The sequence below is a fragment of the Salvelinus fontinalis genome, chromosome 2, assembly GCF_029448725.1.
Source record: "Salvelinus fontinalis isolate EN_2023a chromosome 2, ASM2944872v1, whole genome shotgun sequence".
In the NCBI taxonomy this organism is placed as follows: Eukaryota; Metazoa; Chordata; class Actinopteri; order Salmoniformes; family Salmonidae; genus Salvelinus; species Salvelinus fontinalis.
In genome coordinates, this window is record NC_074666.1 from 50,276,764 (window position 1) to 50,293,079 (window position 16,316).

At 42.2% G+C, this 16,316-nt stretch overlaps 1 protein-coding gene across 5 annotated transcripts in view; it reads left to right on the forward strand.

The window, feature by feature from the left end:
* The window catches only part of LOC129820256 (CXADR-like membrane protein), a 135,111-nt gene that overhangs the window by 47,563 nt on the left and 71,232 nt on the right, over positions 1–16,316 (forward strand). Inside the window, exon 2 of one of the 5 annotated variants that reach the window (XM_055877332.1) lies at positions 15,929–16,046. The exons of the other annotated variants lie outside the window; for them this stretch is intronic. The gene's annotated coding sequence lies outside the window, so the exon portion shown is untranslated. The remainder of the gene's footprint in view (positions 1–15,928; positions 16,047–16,316) is intronic. 5 annotated transcript variants of the gene reach the window in all.

Below are 16,316 nucleotides of genomic sequence, written 5' to 3' on the forward strand. Positions count from 1 at the left end.
GAAAGTGTGTAAACGGAGAGGTGGGTGTGTTTGCTTGTATCTGCCAGTATGCTTTTTGTTCATTATTGTATGTGTGTGTGTGTCCTTGTATCTGCATTATGTTTCTGTTTATTTATGTGTGCGTACATTCGTGCCTGTGTCTGTGTATGAGTATTTTTATGTGTGCGTGCGTGCATGTTTCTGTGTTTTTAAAGAGAGATCTCAGCTCTGCCTCTCCCTACAACCTCCTGCTGTAGCTGATGGATGTAAAGGCTGGTAGTGCTGTTATGCTGGGCTCTGAACGCCAAATACAGACTACTGATAGAAGGAAGAAAGAGAGGAGGGAAGGTAATGAGAGGAGGGGATGGGAGGAGAAGGAGAGAGGGAGTGTGAGAAGGATAGATTGAGGCTAAAAGTAAGAAGAGATAGAAAGGTTGTCTGCCCTGGTCAGCACACATCCAGCCTCTCTGAGCTACAGAGCACAGGTTTCTGCCTTTCTCTTTTATCTCCATCTCCTCTCTCCTCCCTGCATCCATCTGGCACGCTCTGCTCTGGGCTCGACCTGTTCCGGGACTGCTGCACTGTCGTCACACAGGGAGGACCTTTCCACACATACACAGTCTCTCTCTCTCACACACACACACACACTCTCACACCTCACACACACGCAGGCACGCACACACACAGTCTCTTTCACAAACACATATGCATGCACGCACACACACAGTCTCTCTCTCTCTCACACACACTCTCACACCTCACACACACACACACACACACACACACACAAAGTCTCTCTCTCGCACACATACACACACATCCCCCTTCGCCCCCTCTGCAGAACAGCCTGCCCCTCTGCAGGTTACCAACCAGTTACTGCTCCGCGACCCACCCACATGCTGTACACCCCCGCACTCCCCACAATCGTACCCGCGAGCCACCCACCTATCCCCCCCCCACCATCGTGACAGAATCCGTCCACAACCACCCCCACCTCACCTTAACAAATGGGCCAGAAACGTGGTGCCCGTTCGTTCCCTTGTCTTAAAGTCGATTCACCATAAAGACCACATCACAACGGCATAATCCTGTTATCTGTCTCTGACATTTTTATGCATGGCATTGGGTTAAAGAGGGCCAGTCGTGTGTGTGTGTGTCAGGAAGGCGAAACATATTGGTTCGGCTGCATCCACCAAGGTACCATCTCACGATTACCCCCCTCTCATCACCCACCTCGACATCCATGGCTATCTATGCCCCACTCCATTGACCTACCCCGCAAAGTGCTGGCAGCAAATAAACAGGGTTGTCACAGTTGCACCTCCTCACAGTCACATCCATCGGCCCGCCCGTTCCTTAGTCAGCAGCTTTTAAAAATAAAAAAAATGAATCTCCATTAAGAGATGTGCTGGCGCAAGTCAATTGATTGTTGAAGTACCGGTATCTGTGAAAAATCAATGTAAAACCAGTGGAGCTGCTGCGATTGAGTTACGGGCTTGATGTATGCCAGAGAGCATACCTAGGCTATGTCCCAAACAGCACCCTATTCCCTGTGTAGTGCGCTACTTTTGACCAGAGCACTATGGTCTAGCCTGTGGGTCCTGGTCAAAAGTAGTGCACTATATAGCGAATAGGGTGCCATTTGGGAGGCAACGTAAAGACATGACCAGAGAAAAGCAGGTTAACCTAACTACTACGCTGCAGGGTTCTGCTTTGAGATGTAGTGTCGCGTTATTAATATTCTGGATGGAAACAACTACAGAGAGCAAGCTAGCAAATGTGCTGTAGCTAGTAAGCAGCGAGGCGTATGTCGTGTCTCACTCTCCATTCCTTTTCCCCCTGAAAACCGGATGTCTGAGGGTGGGGCTGAGGTGGCGCTAGTGGGAATCAAACCCACAAGCGCCATGCTCCACCAACTGAGGCACACAGGAACACCTTTTAGACAGGAATGTTTGTAGTAAAAGACAATCCGCTCATGAGCAAAAAACGCTAAGTCGTTAATAATGATCGTGAATAAAATGATTTCAGTTAATGCGTCTTTGTGTTCCAGAAAACCATGCCAATCCCAGGGAGCACCAACTGACACTTGACGTCCACGGATGTTGAATATTGGTTGAAATTTGGTCAGTCTGCCTTGGCCTCGTCTACAGATGTTAATTATTGTGCCAGCACGGCCTGGCCTTTATTTGACCCTCAAATAGACGGTTAGAGAGATATTTTCGACGTCTATGAAATACATCTAAACTTTCACTCTGCACCAAATTCTGAAATATTTTCTATGTCTTTTCAATTAGATGCTACAGTTCATGAATGGCTGTTATGTCAAGATATGCCATGCTGTTAACTTAATCACCAGTAAAGTCAGTGTGGGAACAACAGCATTGTCAGGCGAGTGACAGATGTTCTAGAGCTGCCCACCAGCTCAGAGAGAGGCATGTTGGGAATGCCCCCCGGGTCTATACTGCGTTTGTATAGCGCATTAATTTGATACAGTTAATATTTGGTTTTGGTCTGAGCTATATATACCCTCCTGTTTATTTTCCCTCTTACTATCTCCCTCTCTCTACTCATAAATATTGCATTCGCCACCTGTTTGGTAGCCTCAGCTGAGGTACATAGAGGAAATAGAACAAGTGTCCGTTTACTGTTATTCATTCAAGAGGTACACCAGCACTGTAATACAGAATTTGTTTTCCCTTTACATGTCGTCTTTGGCTGTTAGATATTGTAAAATCCCTGATGCGTTAAAAAAACAAACAGTATTGGAACCAAGCATTTTGTTTACCGGTATTATGCTTGAAGATTGTATCTACTTTCTTGAATTTAGGGTAATTTTCTATAAATGTGACCATTGGGATTATGTATATTCATACAGGGTATGGCAAAGTTAATGAAGCAGAGCCACATTTTCCATGTCTGCAGCAGTGAAATTATGTTTTCAGTGTCCCTAGTGGGTTAGTCAAAGTTTTCCTTGTTGGTGGTTTTCGCTGGCTTTCACTTTTCTAGCTGTTAATTTTACCGTAGAGAAGCTTAATAACCCTTTACACACGTGTAAATTGGCCAATATGGATAGGGCTAAATTTAAATGTTTCTTACAGATGAAATATGGAAAGCATATGCATACAGTGCCTTGCAAAAGTATTCACCCCCCTTGGCATTTTTCCTATTTTGTTGCATCACAACCTGTAATTTAAATAGATTTTTATTTGGATTTAATGTAATGGACAAAATAGTCCAAATTGGTGAAGTGAAATAAGTGGTGCGTGCAATTATATTCACCTCCTTTGCTATGAAGCCCCTAAATTAGATCTGGTGCAACCAATTACCTTCAGAAGTCACATAATTAGATTGCACACAGTTGGACTTTATTTAACTAAGTGTCACATAATCTGTCACATGATCTCAGTATATATACACATGTTCTGATAGGCCCCAGAGTCTGCAATACCACTAAGCAAGGGGCACCACCAAGCAAGCAGCACCATGAAGATCAGGAGCTCTCCAAACAGGTCAGGGACAAAGTTGTGGAGAAGTACAGATCAGGGTTGGATTATACAAAATATCAGAAACATTGAACATTCCACGGAGCACCATGAAACCCATTATTATTCTTATTTTTTTCATCTGCAGGGACTTTAAAATTGAAGGAATGATGGATGGCGCTAAATACAGGGAAATTCTTGAGGGAAAACTGTTTCCGTCTTCCAGAGATTTGAAACTGGGACGGAGGTTCACCTTCCAGCAGGACAATGACCCTAAGCATACTGCTAAAGCAACACTCAAGTGGTTTAAGGGGAAATATTTAAATGTCTTGGAATGGCCTAGTCAAAGCCCAGACCTCAATCCAATTGAGAATCTGAGGTATGACTTTAATATTGCTGTAAACCAGCTGAACCCATCCAACTTGAAGAATTGGCAAAAATCCCAGTGGCTAGATGTGCCAAGCTTATAGAGACAGACCCCGAGAGACTTGCAGCTGTAATTGCTGCAAAAGGTGTCTCCAGAAAGTATTGACTTTGGCGGCGTGAATAGTAATGACTACTCAGACTACTCACATTGCCCCCCTCCCCTCTCCACACCACTGCCACTCTCTGTTGTCATCTAGGCATAGTCACTTTAATTAACTCTACCTACATGTACATACTATCTCAACTAACCGGTGCCCTTGCACATTGACTCTGTACCGCCAGCCCCTGTATATTTATTTTTTACTGCTGCTCTTGCTTGTTACTTTTATCTTTTATTCTTATCCGTATTTTTGAAACTGCACTGTCAGTTAGGGGCTCGTAAGTAAGCATGTGACTGATACAATTTGAAATGATTTTGATATGATTTTCAAGTTTTCCATTTTTTTTGGTCTTGATGTTTGTTTCACAATAAAAAATATTTTGCATCTTCAAAGTGGTAGGCATGTTATGTAAATCAAATGATACAACCCCCCCAAAAAAATCTATTTTAATTCCAGGTTGTAAGGCAACTGTTAAGGCTGTCGCTCTCCTCATCCTCAGATGAGGTGAGGAGAGAAGGATCTTCAGACCAAAATGCGGTTTGCGGGAAATAAGCCATCTTTTATTTATAACAACGACAAACTGAATATGATGGCAACACGAAAACAAACACTTTAACAAACTTACAAAATAACAAAACGACGTAGAACGAAACCTGAACATAAACTCACATCACTAAACGTAAACTCACGGACAGGAACGTTACATCAAAACACACGAACAGCCAAACAGTCCCGTATGTGAAAATACATCGACAACGACGAAGACATCACAGGAGACAATCACCCACAAACAAACAGTGAGAACGCCCTACCTAAATATGACTCTTAATTAGAGGAAAACGCAAACCACCTGCCTCTAATCAAGAGCCATACCAGGTAACCCAAAACCAACATAGAAACAGATAACATAGACTGCCCACCCAAAACACATGCCCTGACCATAAACACACAAAAAACAACATAAAACAGGTCAGGACCGCTACAGCAACTAAATAGGAAAAATTCCAGGGGGGGTGAATACTTTCTCAAGCCACTGTAATCAGGGTAGCAATTGAAAGGGGATCATGGGAAAATAATTAGACCAAAGCTGAGGACACAACAGTTCACCTGACACAAGACTGAATCCAACCATTACACTTGATTACATGTATATTTTATATTTACTGTACTTTTCGACACATTTGTGGATGACAAAATCTGAAAATACTCTGGATACAGGTGCCACATAAGGCAATACAATGACAAGGGTTTGAGTGAGAGGATTAACTGGTGTCTCCAAATGGCTACACACCTATCCAAAGTGTGTCCAGTTTTGAGCTCTCCTAGCTGTGCCATTCAGGAACTAGAGCAAGCACACTTGTAGTTGTTTTGTTTGGAACACAACCCTGCATCCCAACCATCACACAATTACTGATGTTGGTTACCGAAATCCAAAAATGGTTGATTATAAATCGCAATCTGGGTTAGGTGGGCATAATTTGAAAGCTTGTTTTATTGCCAACATGCTTGCTAAGTTATAAAATACAACCTTACAGTGTTAGGCTTTCACAAAGCTATTCAAAGAAACAGATTGTAATTTTGGTGCGCATTGAAAGGAGTCATGAGTGCATACAAGTACGTGTGCCGCGGCAAATGTTGTTCACACGAGACAAACATAGGGTCATTCTGTTCAGAACAACCCAGGGTATGACGCCATGTCATCTTGTAACTGTACATCAAACATAGTGATCATAAACGTTGAATATGACATGAGTTTTACGATATGGACTCACATGTGTTTGTCTTGCTTGTGTGATATCAAAGCGGTGTTTCTTATAATCCTCAACATCTCATCTTTCAAACTACATAGATTTCTCTTAATATATAGAATTTCCCTCTCTCAAACAAGAAACTGTTTGCTGAAGTTGACCAATTAGCTTGAGGAATGGGGGCAACTTCTTGTGGCGTGCGGTGCTCAAGTTCAGTACGGCTGTCAGTCAAAACCCATACAGCATAGTCACTTTAATTACACATTCACAGCCTGAGCTCTGAGGTCATGTATAGCATGTTACTGTACAGCCACAGCGTTCCAAATTAAGAGTTTATCAATGTCTAAATCTGTTATTTTCAACCCGTTAACGGGTACGAGTGTAAAGAGCTACACAACGTGAAGTCAATCAAGGACGCCCTCATTTGGTTAGGAATATAGTTGTGGTTGTTTGCTGGTCTCGCTTTAGTGAGTAAACTAAGTGATTTATTTCTATATTACTCATACAACCTGGACAATAATGTCTGTTTAGTGGGGGGTTTTTCAATCTGAAAAATCTGTTGATGTGGCCTTTAGCAAGGCACTTAACCCTAATTGCTCCTGTAAGTCACTCCGGATAAGAGCGTCTGCTAAATTATAAAAATGTAAATGCATTATATAGAGAATAGAGTGCCTTTAAGGACTCCATGACTGTGTTTACTTTTTGTGTACTTTGAACCTGTTTGTGATTGTGAGGCTCGGCCTTGCAGTAAGAATGCTATATCTGTCTTATTACACGCCTGTCATTTTACCTTTTGGGTGTTAGCAAAATGCTAACATGATTATCAAAATGAATATTAGCATAGCCTTGCGTTGTGGTCAGTCACGGACTTTTCGTTTGAATCCCAAATGGCACCATATTCCCTGCATAGTGCACTACTTTTGACCAGAGCCCCATGTGCCCTGTTCAGAAGTAGTGCACTATAAGGAATAGGGTGCTATTTGGAACGTAGCCTTAGAGTGGTAAGCACCAACAACACAGTGAAATATTAATCACTACATTTTAAGTGTAATTGTGAGCAATGCTTCCTGCTGCGCCCCCTCTTTTTTCTCTCTCCTCTTGTCAAGAATACGATCATGTATGGCTGTCTTGCCGACACTATATTTTTTTATATCCCTTTTCAATTAATATTCTCTCTGATCTTAATATAATGCCACATCTGCATTAATCATTGTCCCCACTAACTTTGGACTGTGAAATTAGGTACTTCATTAGCGAACTGGGATCCGCCTTCTGAATGGATTTTTCACTCATTACTCAATAAGGATATCCAGTGTATTCAGAAAAGTATTCAGACCCCTTGACTTTTTCCACATTTTGTTACGTTATAGCCTTATTCTAAAATGTATTAAATCGTTTTTTTCAATCGTCAATCTACACATCATACCCCATAATGACAAAGCAAAATAAACAATATATTCCGGTTTCAATGGGCACAATGCCTCTGGAAAGGATCAAAGGTAAACAAGGATTTCAGTTCTCCATAGTGTTACTGTTAGACACTCATCCATGATATCCTACTGGCTTATTGCCCTGGCACTGGAGATGGAGCCCTTCTATGTTTCTGTCCAAAATGCCACCTTGGTCCCTATGTGGGGCATTATTTTTGACCAGGGCCCATAGAGCTCTGGTCAAAAGTAGTGCACTATTTTGGGAATAATGTGCCATTTGGGACGTAGCCCCTACCTCATGGCTCTGGACTTCCCTCTACTCACTGAGGGCTGGAGGGAAGTCTGCTCGCTTGTGGTGTCCAACACCCCAGGACTGGGCTTCTGGGCTCCCTCACCCCCCTGAATGGTTTGGAAACCACCCCTAATACACCAGATGGCTGCTGGCTACGATATCATTCTTAGCCCAAGCCTAGAAAATGTATACTGTAGCTAAGACACAAGCTGGGGTAAGAAAACAACATTAGGGACAACATCAAAGGGTATGTGGTACAGCCTCTCAATAGAACAAATGTGACCCACCACCTTGATTCGGGCCTATGTAGCAACATTTGAAATTGTGTTTTTTACATTTGATAAAAGTAGAGACTCAGAGCTACAAAATCGTGTATCCTACACAACAGTTGAGGAACAATGGGAATATAACTCTGCTTTGAAATTTGATAAACTTGTAACCCCACTTTTGAGAAAATTGCCTGTGAATGTTTTGGTACACCTACTGGAGAGCTCTTCTTTGTCTACACCCATTTAGCATCGTTCACACCCTCTTAAGCCATCAATCTCTTTAAGGATTCACATGTGAAGCCATGTGCTAAACAGAGTGAGTAAAGTAGTGTGGAAAATAACCAAAGATTAATACTAAAAGTGGTGAAAGTAGTAGCAAAAAGTAGCAGTAAAAATAAACTTTATCTAGTCCTTGGCCTATGTCCTAATCTGACATTGGTGCAGGTCATGTTCTTCACATTACCATATGTGGTAAACACACACTATATCAAATAAAATAAATGTTTATTTGCACAGGCTACAGAAGGTTTAAACTGTACAGTGAAATGGTTACTTGCATAGTGGAGTCTTTTGTTTGGAACCATAATTCCAACCCATACTACCATGTACCATGCATGAATCTGTAGGTAGCTAAAGGTAAACAACTAGGTTCAATGTTAGATAGCTAGCTAATGTTAGATAGCTAGCATTAGGCTATAACTTCCAATGAAAACAACTTTCTGACAAAATTAGAAACAGCTCTTAGCTAGCCAGCCAGCTAACGTTAGCAAGTTATACAACAGTATCCTTTAACTTGCAATGAAAACAACTTTCTGACAAAATTAGAAACAGCTCTTACACGTAATGTTAGCTAGCGAGCCAGCCAGGTAACTTTAGCAAGCTAGCCAACAGTACACTTTACCTTGCAATGAAAACAACTTTCTGACAAAATTATAAACAAATAATATTTTAAAATGTAGCTAGACTCTTATACATAGATAAACTCTTCTCCCTCTCTGTCATGTATGCAATAGTTGCCCTTAGTTTGAAGATGTAATCCAGAGACAGGTGTTTTATACAACAGCCTTCTGTGTTCTCTTTTGGACTCCCACCACATTTGCAACCATATCCTGCTTCCACCGGGCATTCCACTGATTTCAAAACTCGGTCAGCTTCTTCCGTGACAACAATAGTGTTGATCGCCGTTTCTTCCCCATCACTATCATCAGAAGACTCTACAATGTCTGGTTAATTTTTTTTTTTTTAACCTACATCAGGGATTTCCATATCGTCTGATTTATTTTCAGAGTCAGAGAGCAACACTTTTGCAGTTCTTCATGATATTAAAAAAAAAAATGCTGCGGTTGAAAGGATTATCAACACATATGTAACAGTCCTGACCTATTTATGTTAGTTTTTATGTGTTTATGGTCAGGGCATGTGTTTTGGGTGGGCAGTCTATGTTACCTGTTTCTATGTTGGTTTCGGTTTGCCTGGTATGGCTCTTGATTAGAGGCAGGTGGTTTGCATTTTCCTCTAATCAAGAGTCATATTTAGGTAGGGCATTATCACTGTGTGTTTGTGGGTGATTGTCTCCTGTGATGTCTTCGTGTCGTTATCGATGTTATTCACTTTCGGAGCTGTTTGGCTGTTCGTTATGTTTCGATGTCCGTTCCTGTTCGTGAGTTTACGTTTGTCTATGTAAGTTTATGTTAAGGTTGCGTCAACATCGTTTTGTTATTTTGTAAGTTTTGAAAGTGTTTTGTTTTGTTTAGTCTACGTCGTATTTGTAATAAAAATGGCTTATTTCCCTGACTCCGCATTTTGGTCCGAAGATCCTTCTCTCCTCACCTCATCTGAGGATGAGGAGAGCGACAGCTATTACAACATAGTGTTAAAGACAGAAGCATGCTACATGGCAGGCCAATCCAAACTAATCTCTTGACATGTCCGGCCCAGCCAATCATGGCTAGAGGGAGGGTTCCTTTTTCTGTGGCTAAACCAACTAGGCTCGTAATTTAACAATTTGATTTGTATTTACAGATGTCATACAAGTTTCTTATTAAGGCACATGAAAGTTCACATATTCCAGAAGGCATTTCTGCCAAAAGACACATTTTGATTAAAAAGAATTCATGTTTACGTTCAACGGGAACGGGTCACATATGTATCCACGTGGAGTCTTTTTTCTTGGCTTAATTGCCGCTTGAAGATTATCCTGACATGACTCAGGATAAGATCCAGATGCAGACACAGGAGGCAGACAATCGGAATCTCAGATGTTTATTACAAAACAGGAGGCAGGCAAACGGCAGGTCAAAGGGCAGGCAGAGGTCAGTAATCCAAGGCAGGGTCAAACAGGGACAGAATGGCAGGCAGAGGTCAGTAATCCAGAACAGGGTCAAACAGGGACAGAATGGCAGGCAGAGGTCAGTAATCCAGAACAGGGTCAAACAGGGACAGAATGGCAGGCAGGCTCAGGGTCACGGCAGGGAGAATGGTCAGAACCGGGAAGACTTGAAAACAGACACTGGAGATACGGGGAAACACGCTGGTAAGACCTGACAAGACAAGACACACAGAAAACGCAAGTCTAAGTACACAGGTGATAATGGGGGGAAATGGGAGACACCTGGTAGGGGGTGGAGACAAGCACAAGACAGGTGAAACAGATCAGGGTGTGACAATCCTTCACCTCCACAATGGGTTTTGACTCTGACAAATTTATTGTTGCTCTCCAGTAGACAAGGCATTTCTATTTTTTAGTGGCCCAGGCTAGCGCTTATTGCCTGCCTGTGTGCCTGCTTTAGAGTCGTGTGGAGGAGACGTGTGGGAGTTTATTAAACAGTCCAATTGGCCTTTGTTAATGAGTGAGCAGCCTACCGGGGTCACGGGTTGGCCGGTGCTTGCTTCCATTCTTCCAAGCACAAAACCAGCTGCGGTCAGCATGGTCAGCCAGCCTAGTCACCGAGTGTTAGTCGCCTGCCCAGCTCTCTCATTTGCAGATGCACTCAGTGCATGAGGGAGAGAAAAAAAGAGGCGGGAAGAAAGAAGCTTGGCACAAACTCACCGAGTTTTTTCTTCTATTGGCGCGCGTGGCAATTTCCCTCTGCGCTAGGCAGTTACACAAAGCAAGGCGGGGTGAGTGGGCATTGATTACATTAGCTCGCTCCTTCATTCTCTCGCTCACTCAGTTAGTTAGTCAGTCATTGGCTCGCCTTGTCTGGTCTTTCTCTCTCCATTAGTTTTTTTTTCTTTCATGCTGCCTGTTTTGTCTTGCTGTGAGGATCGTACTCAGGCGAAAGTGGACTGAAGACAATCCTCTTCCTCTATCAATTACTGTTACAAGTGCTTGATTATCATTATAGTTTATCCTAATCTGTGCTATTATTTCATATTTGGTACAAACTAATGAGAAATGATTATTTGAATACCACTTTCTTTGTTTTTTGATTTTGTACTTTTTACCCGTACGGACTCAGGAGAGGAGAAGGTCAAGAGGCATGTTTCCTCCAAAACACGACCCCTCCAAGCCACACTGCTCGCTTAACCCTGCCACACCACTGTCAGAGCAAACACTGTACAACTGGCGACCGAAGTCAGCATGCATGCGCCCGGCCTTGACAATGACTCGCTAGAGCGTGATGTGACAAGGACATCCCAACCGGCCATACCCGCCCCTAACCCAGACTACGCTGGGCCAATTGTGCACCACCTCATGGGTCTCCTGATCCCAGCCGGCTGCAACACAGCCAGGGGTCGAACCCGGATCTGTAGTGACACCTCTAGCACCGCGATGCAGTGCCTTAGACCACTGTGCCACTCAGGAGGCCCTGAATAGCACTTTTAAGAGTGACAGAATGTCTATAAGGAAACTGGAAACACCTAAACAATCAATTAAAACCCTTATAGGCCAACTATCTTTAGGATGCACGCAATGGTCAAGCCAGGGTGGACTGCTCGCCCCATATGACTAATGAAAGGACAAACACTGGAGCTGAACCATGCTGAATTGAACGAATGAGTGTGTGTTTATGTCACATTGATGGGGGGAATGTTGCGTTTATATACAGACGCGTATGAGTGAGTCAGACTCATTTGTTTGGTTGCTTATAAACAAGAGGCTGTAAGTTCACATGTGGCTGTGGTTGGCTCATACAGCAGCCTTTATAGGGCTTTTAAAGTATTACTCATCATAACTGGCTCTATGGCCGCTAAGCTACACAGCTGGAGGTTTTGCAGGAACACTAACTAAACACTATCATACTCCATTGGGGAAAATAGGCTATGTGGTTTTTCTATTATCCTCCATCTTGTTTCTATAATATTTTTTACACCTAGAACAGTGGTGTAATGTGGCTTGTGTCATTGTAAAGGGAAGAAGTGTAATACTGTAGGGCCATAGCCAGGGTCTGAGTTTTAGTGAGCTAACAGGCTATACAGAAATTGTACCAAATTGTATCATTTTAAAAGGCTAATTGATCATTAGAAAACCCTTTTGCAATTATGTTAGCACAGCTGAAAACTGTTTTGTTGATTAAAGAAGCAATAAAACTGGTCTTCTTTAGACTAGTTGAGTATCTGGAGCATCAGCATTTGTGGGTTTGATTACAGGTTCAAAATGGCCAGAAACAAAGTTGTATTGCTTCTTTAATCAGGACCACAGTTTTCAGCTGTGCTAACATAATTGCAAAATGGTTTTCTAATGATCAATTAGGCTTTTGAAATTATAAACTTGGATTAGCTAACACAACATGCCATTGGAACACAGGAGTGATGGTTGCTGATATGTAGATATTCTATTTAAAAAAAAATATTAAAAAAATATGCCGTTTCCAGCTACAATAGTCATTTATGACATTAACAATGTCTACACTGTATTTCTGTTCAATTTCATGTTATTTTAATGGACAAAAAATGTGTTTTTCTTTCAAAAACAAGAACATTTCTAAGTGACTCCAAACTTTTGAACAGTAGTGTATATGCAGAGCCTTCGGAAAGTATTCAGACCCCTTTTCGTGCGCATTTTGTTATGTTACAGCATTATTATTGATTAAATTGCATTTTTCCCTCATCAATCTACACACAATACCCCATAATGACAAAGCAAAAAACAGTTTTTTAGAAATTATAGCTAAACAGCTCATTTATTAAAAATAATAAACAGAGTAAGATGGCGGCAGAGAAGAAGACGTTTTACGTGACCCCAGCCGATTGTGTATTTTTGTTTATTTGCATTGTTTTTAACAATTTTTTAAAACTTATTTTGTCCATAATGTTGCCTCTACCATCTCTTATGACCGAAAATAACTTCTAGACATCAGGACTGCGATTACTCACCACGGACTAGCAGATTCCTTTTTTAACTTTCACGACTCTGACGAGCCCGACGGGAAGGATATACTGCTTCCCTCGGGAAGAGGCCCCGATCCCTGTGATCTGCATGAAGAGGAGGTGGAGAAGGAGGGGCCGAAGGGCGGGCTGCCTTCTGAGAGTTCATAGGCGATCGAATAAACCCCCACTTCCCTCCATTCTGCAAGCAAACGTGCACTCCTTGGAGAATAAAAACGACAAGTTACGCGGAAGACTAACCTACCAACGGGACATTAAAAACTGTAACATCTTATGCTTCACGGAGTCGTGCCTGAATGATGACAAAATCAACATACAGCTGGTGCACGATATCTAAGGAAGTAGTGAACTATTGCTCGCCTGAGGTAGAGTATCTCATGATAAGCTGTAGACCACACTATCTACTCAGAGAGTTTTCATCTGTATTTTTCGTAGCTGTTTTACATACCACCACAGTCAGAGGCTGGCACTAAAGCAGCATTGAATGAGTTGTATTCCGCCATAAGCAAACAAGAAAACGCTCACCCAGAGGCGGCGCTCCTAGTAGCCGGGGACTTTAATGCAGGGAAACTTAAATCCGTTTTACCAAATTTCTCTCAACATGTTAAATGTGCAACAAGAGGAAAAAGAACTCTGGACCACGTATACTCCACACACAGAGACGCATACAAAGCTCTCCCTCACCCTCCATTTGGCAAATCTGACCATAATTCTAGCCTAAAACCCCAAACAGCAAGCAAAGCAGATGTAGAAGCATGGTGGCTCTGAAAAACTACCTAGAAAGGCAGGAACCTAGGAATAAACCTAGAGAGGAACCAGGCTCTGAGGGGTGGCCAGTCCTCTTCTGGCTGTGCTCGGTGGAGATTATAAGAGTACATGGCCATTTAAGGCCAGATTGTTCTTCAAGATGTTCAAACATTCAAAGAGATGGGAGAATCTTCCAGAAGGACAACCATCTTTGCAGCACTCCACCAATCAGGCCTTTATGGTAAGGTGGCCAGAGAGAAGTCACTGCTCACTAAAAGGCACATGACAGCCCGCTTGGAGTTTGCCAAAAGGCACCTAAAGGACTCAGACCATGAGAAACAAGGGGACTGGGAGACTAGTGAGGTTTGAGGGAAAGATTAACGGAGCGAAGTACCTCCGCTCCCGCTTTTCAAACCACTCCCGCTTTTCATCAAGGATCTCAAGGAGAGATCCTTGATGAAAACCTGCTCCCGAGCGCTCAGACTGGGGCGAAGGTTCACCTTCTAACAGGATAACGACCCTAAGCACACAGCCAAGAGAACGCAGGAGTGGTTTCAGGAAATGTCGCTGAATGTCCTTGAGTGGCCCAGCCAGGACAGACCCTAAAATATCTGTGCACGACGCTCCCCATCCAACCTGACAGATCTTGAGAGGATCTGCAGAGAAGAATTGGAGAAACTCCCCAAATACAGGTGTGCCAAGCTAGTAGCGTCATACCCAAGAAGACTCGAGGCTGTAATCGCTGCCAAAGGTGCTTCACCAAAGTACTGAGTAAAGGGTCTGAATACTTATGTAAATGTGATATTTCCGGTGTTGTCTAAAAAACTGTTTTTGCTTTTTCATTAAGGGGTATTGTGTGTAGATTGATGAGAAAAGAAAACAATTGAATCCATTTTAGAATAAGGCTGCAAAGTAATGTGGAAAAAGTCAAGGGTTCTGAATACTTTCCAAATGAACTGTATAAATGCCTTTTGAGCTTAGTTCAACTGTCGTACCCCATCAGAAGCCAAATATGTTTTATTCCAATGTTTGTAAACAACGTAAATGTAAACAACCACTTAAAACATGGTTAAAACTATCATTTTGATATCATGGATGGTTAGTCCTTGCATCCATAGCGAAGTTTATGGATTTGAGTGGTTGCTTTTCTCCAGCGCCATCCCTCTGCTTTTTACTGAAACTGGAGGGGAGAAAGCTTCAATTAAGGATCGCTGCTTTAAACACCTTTTTAATAGAGTAATATTGTTATGACATTGTGCAATCCTCTTGTGAATGAGTTACTTTTGTTTCATTTTAATTAATATCAAGCAGGAGTTCTGCAGTTGAGAAAAAAATATTCTTAGTATTGCAAACATAAACACAAAAGTATTGATAGCAAAAAAAAAAATCATTTAGAAATGCGAGAACAAATGAATTTTAAGTGCATGCAGAAAAAAAAACATGTTTTCGGTGATCATTCTTTTATGATAACGCAATTAAATAAAATGCCTTTCTCTTTCCTGCAATTTTCCCTATTTTTGGTTATGTTCCCCTGGCCTTTGCTTTCGCTGCCTTTTTTATAGTTGGAAGTTTTGGCACATTCATTCCAGCAACATAGAACCCTGCATCCTACTGCTGGTTTGCTAAGCAGGGTTGGTCCTGGTTGGTCCCTGGAAGGGAGACCAGATGAAGCTGGAAGTGGTGAAAAATAAGTGTGAAAAAAACATACACGTTTTTTTTTACGTGGGGGAAAACACGTGCCGAAAACCATGCCTGACTCGTGAAGATCCCCCCCCAATTTTTATTTTTATTTTTTGTGATTTGTTTACACGTGTTTTTCACATGATTTTCTCAGGGGATTTTTTTAGGGAAGCACTCATTTAAATGTCCATATCCATCAAAAGCTGTCTCCTGGGATGACCTGTCAATGTGGCCTGGGCGGATCTGATCTATGTGGTGTCGGGGTGTGTGTATGTGTGTGTGTGTTAATGTTAGTGCCTGTCTATGTGTATTTGTTTGTGTGTGAGCATGTGTGCGTGTGTTTATTAGTTTGTGCATGCATGTGTGTGTTTATCTGTGTGTCTCACTATGCTGGTGTGTGTATGTCCACTGTATAATGCTCCTAACTTAACACGGGGTGGCAGTGTGTCTCTCTACAGCCCTGCTGATTGGAGTGAAATGCCGGGGCCATATTTGATGGATGCGCACCATTAACATGACAGCCCGTGAGCATCAATCTCTTCGGCCTGATTAAAATACAAGGTGATGCACAGTATTTACACACACAGGTCAAGGACAGTGGCCCTTAGAAAATACTGTTTCCCAAATGGCACCCTATCCCCTATGTAGTGCACTACTTTTGACAAGGGCCCATAGGGCAGTATTTAGACACTTAGGGCAAGGACAGCGGCCCTAAAAAAACATGTAATGGGTTACAAAATGGCACCCTATTTAGGGCACTACTTTTGACCAGAGCCATATGGGCTCTGTTCAAAGGTTGTGCACAATATAGGGAATAGGGTGTCATTTGCA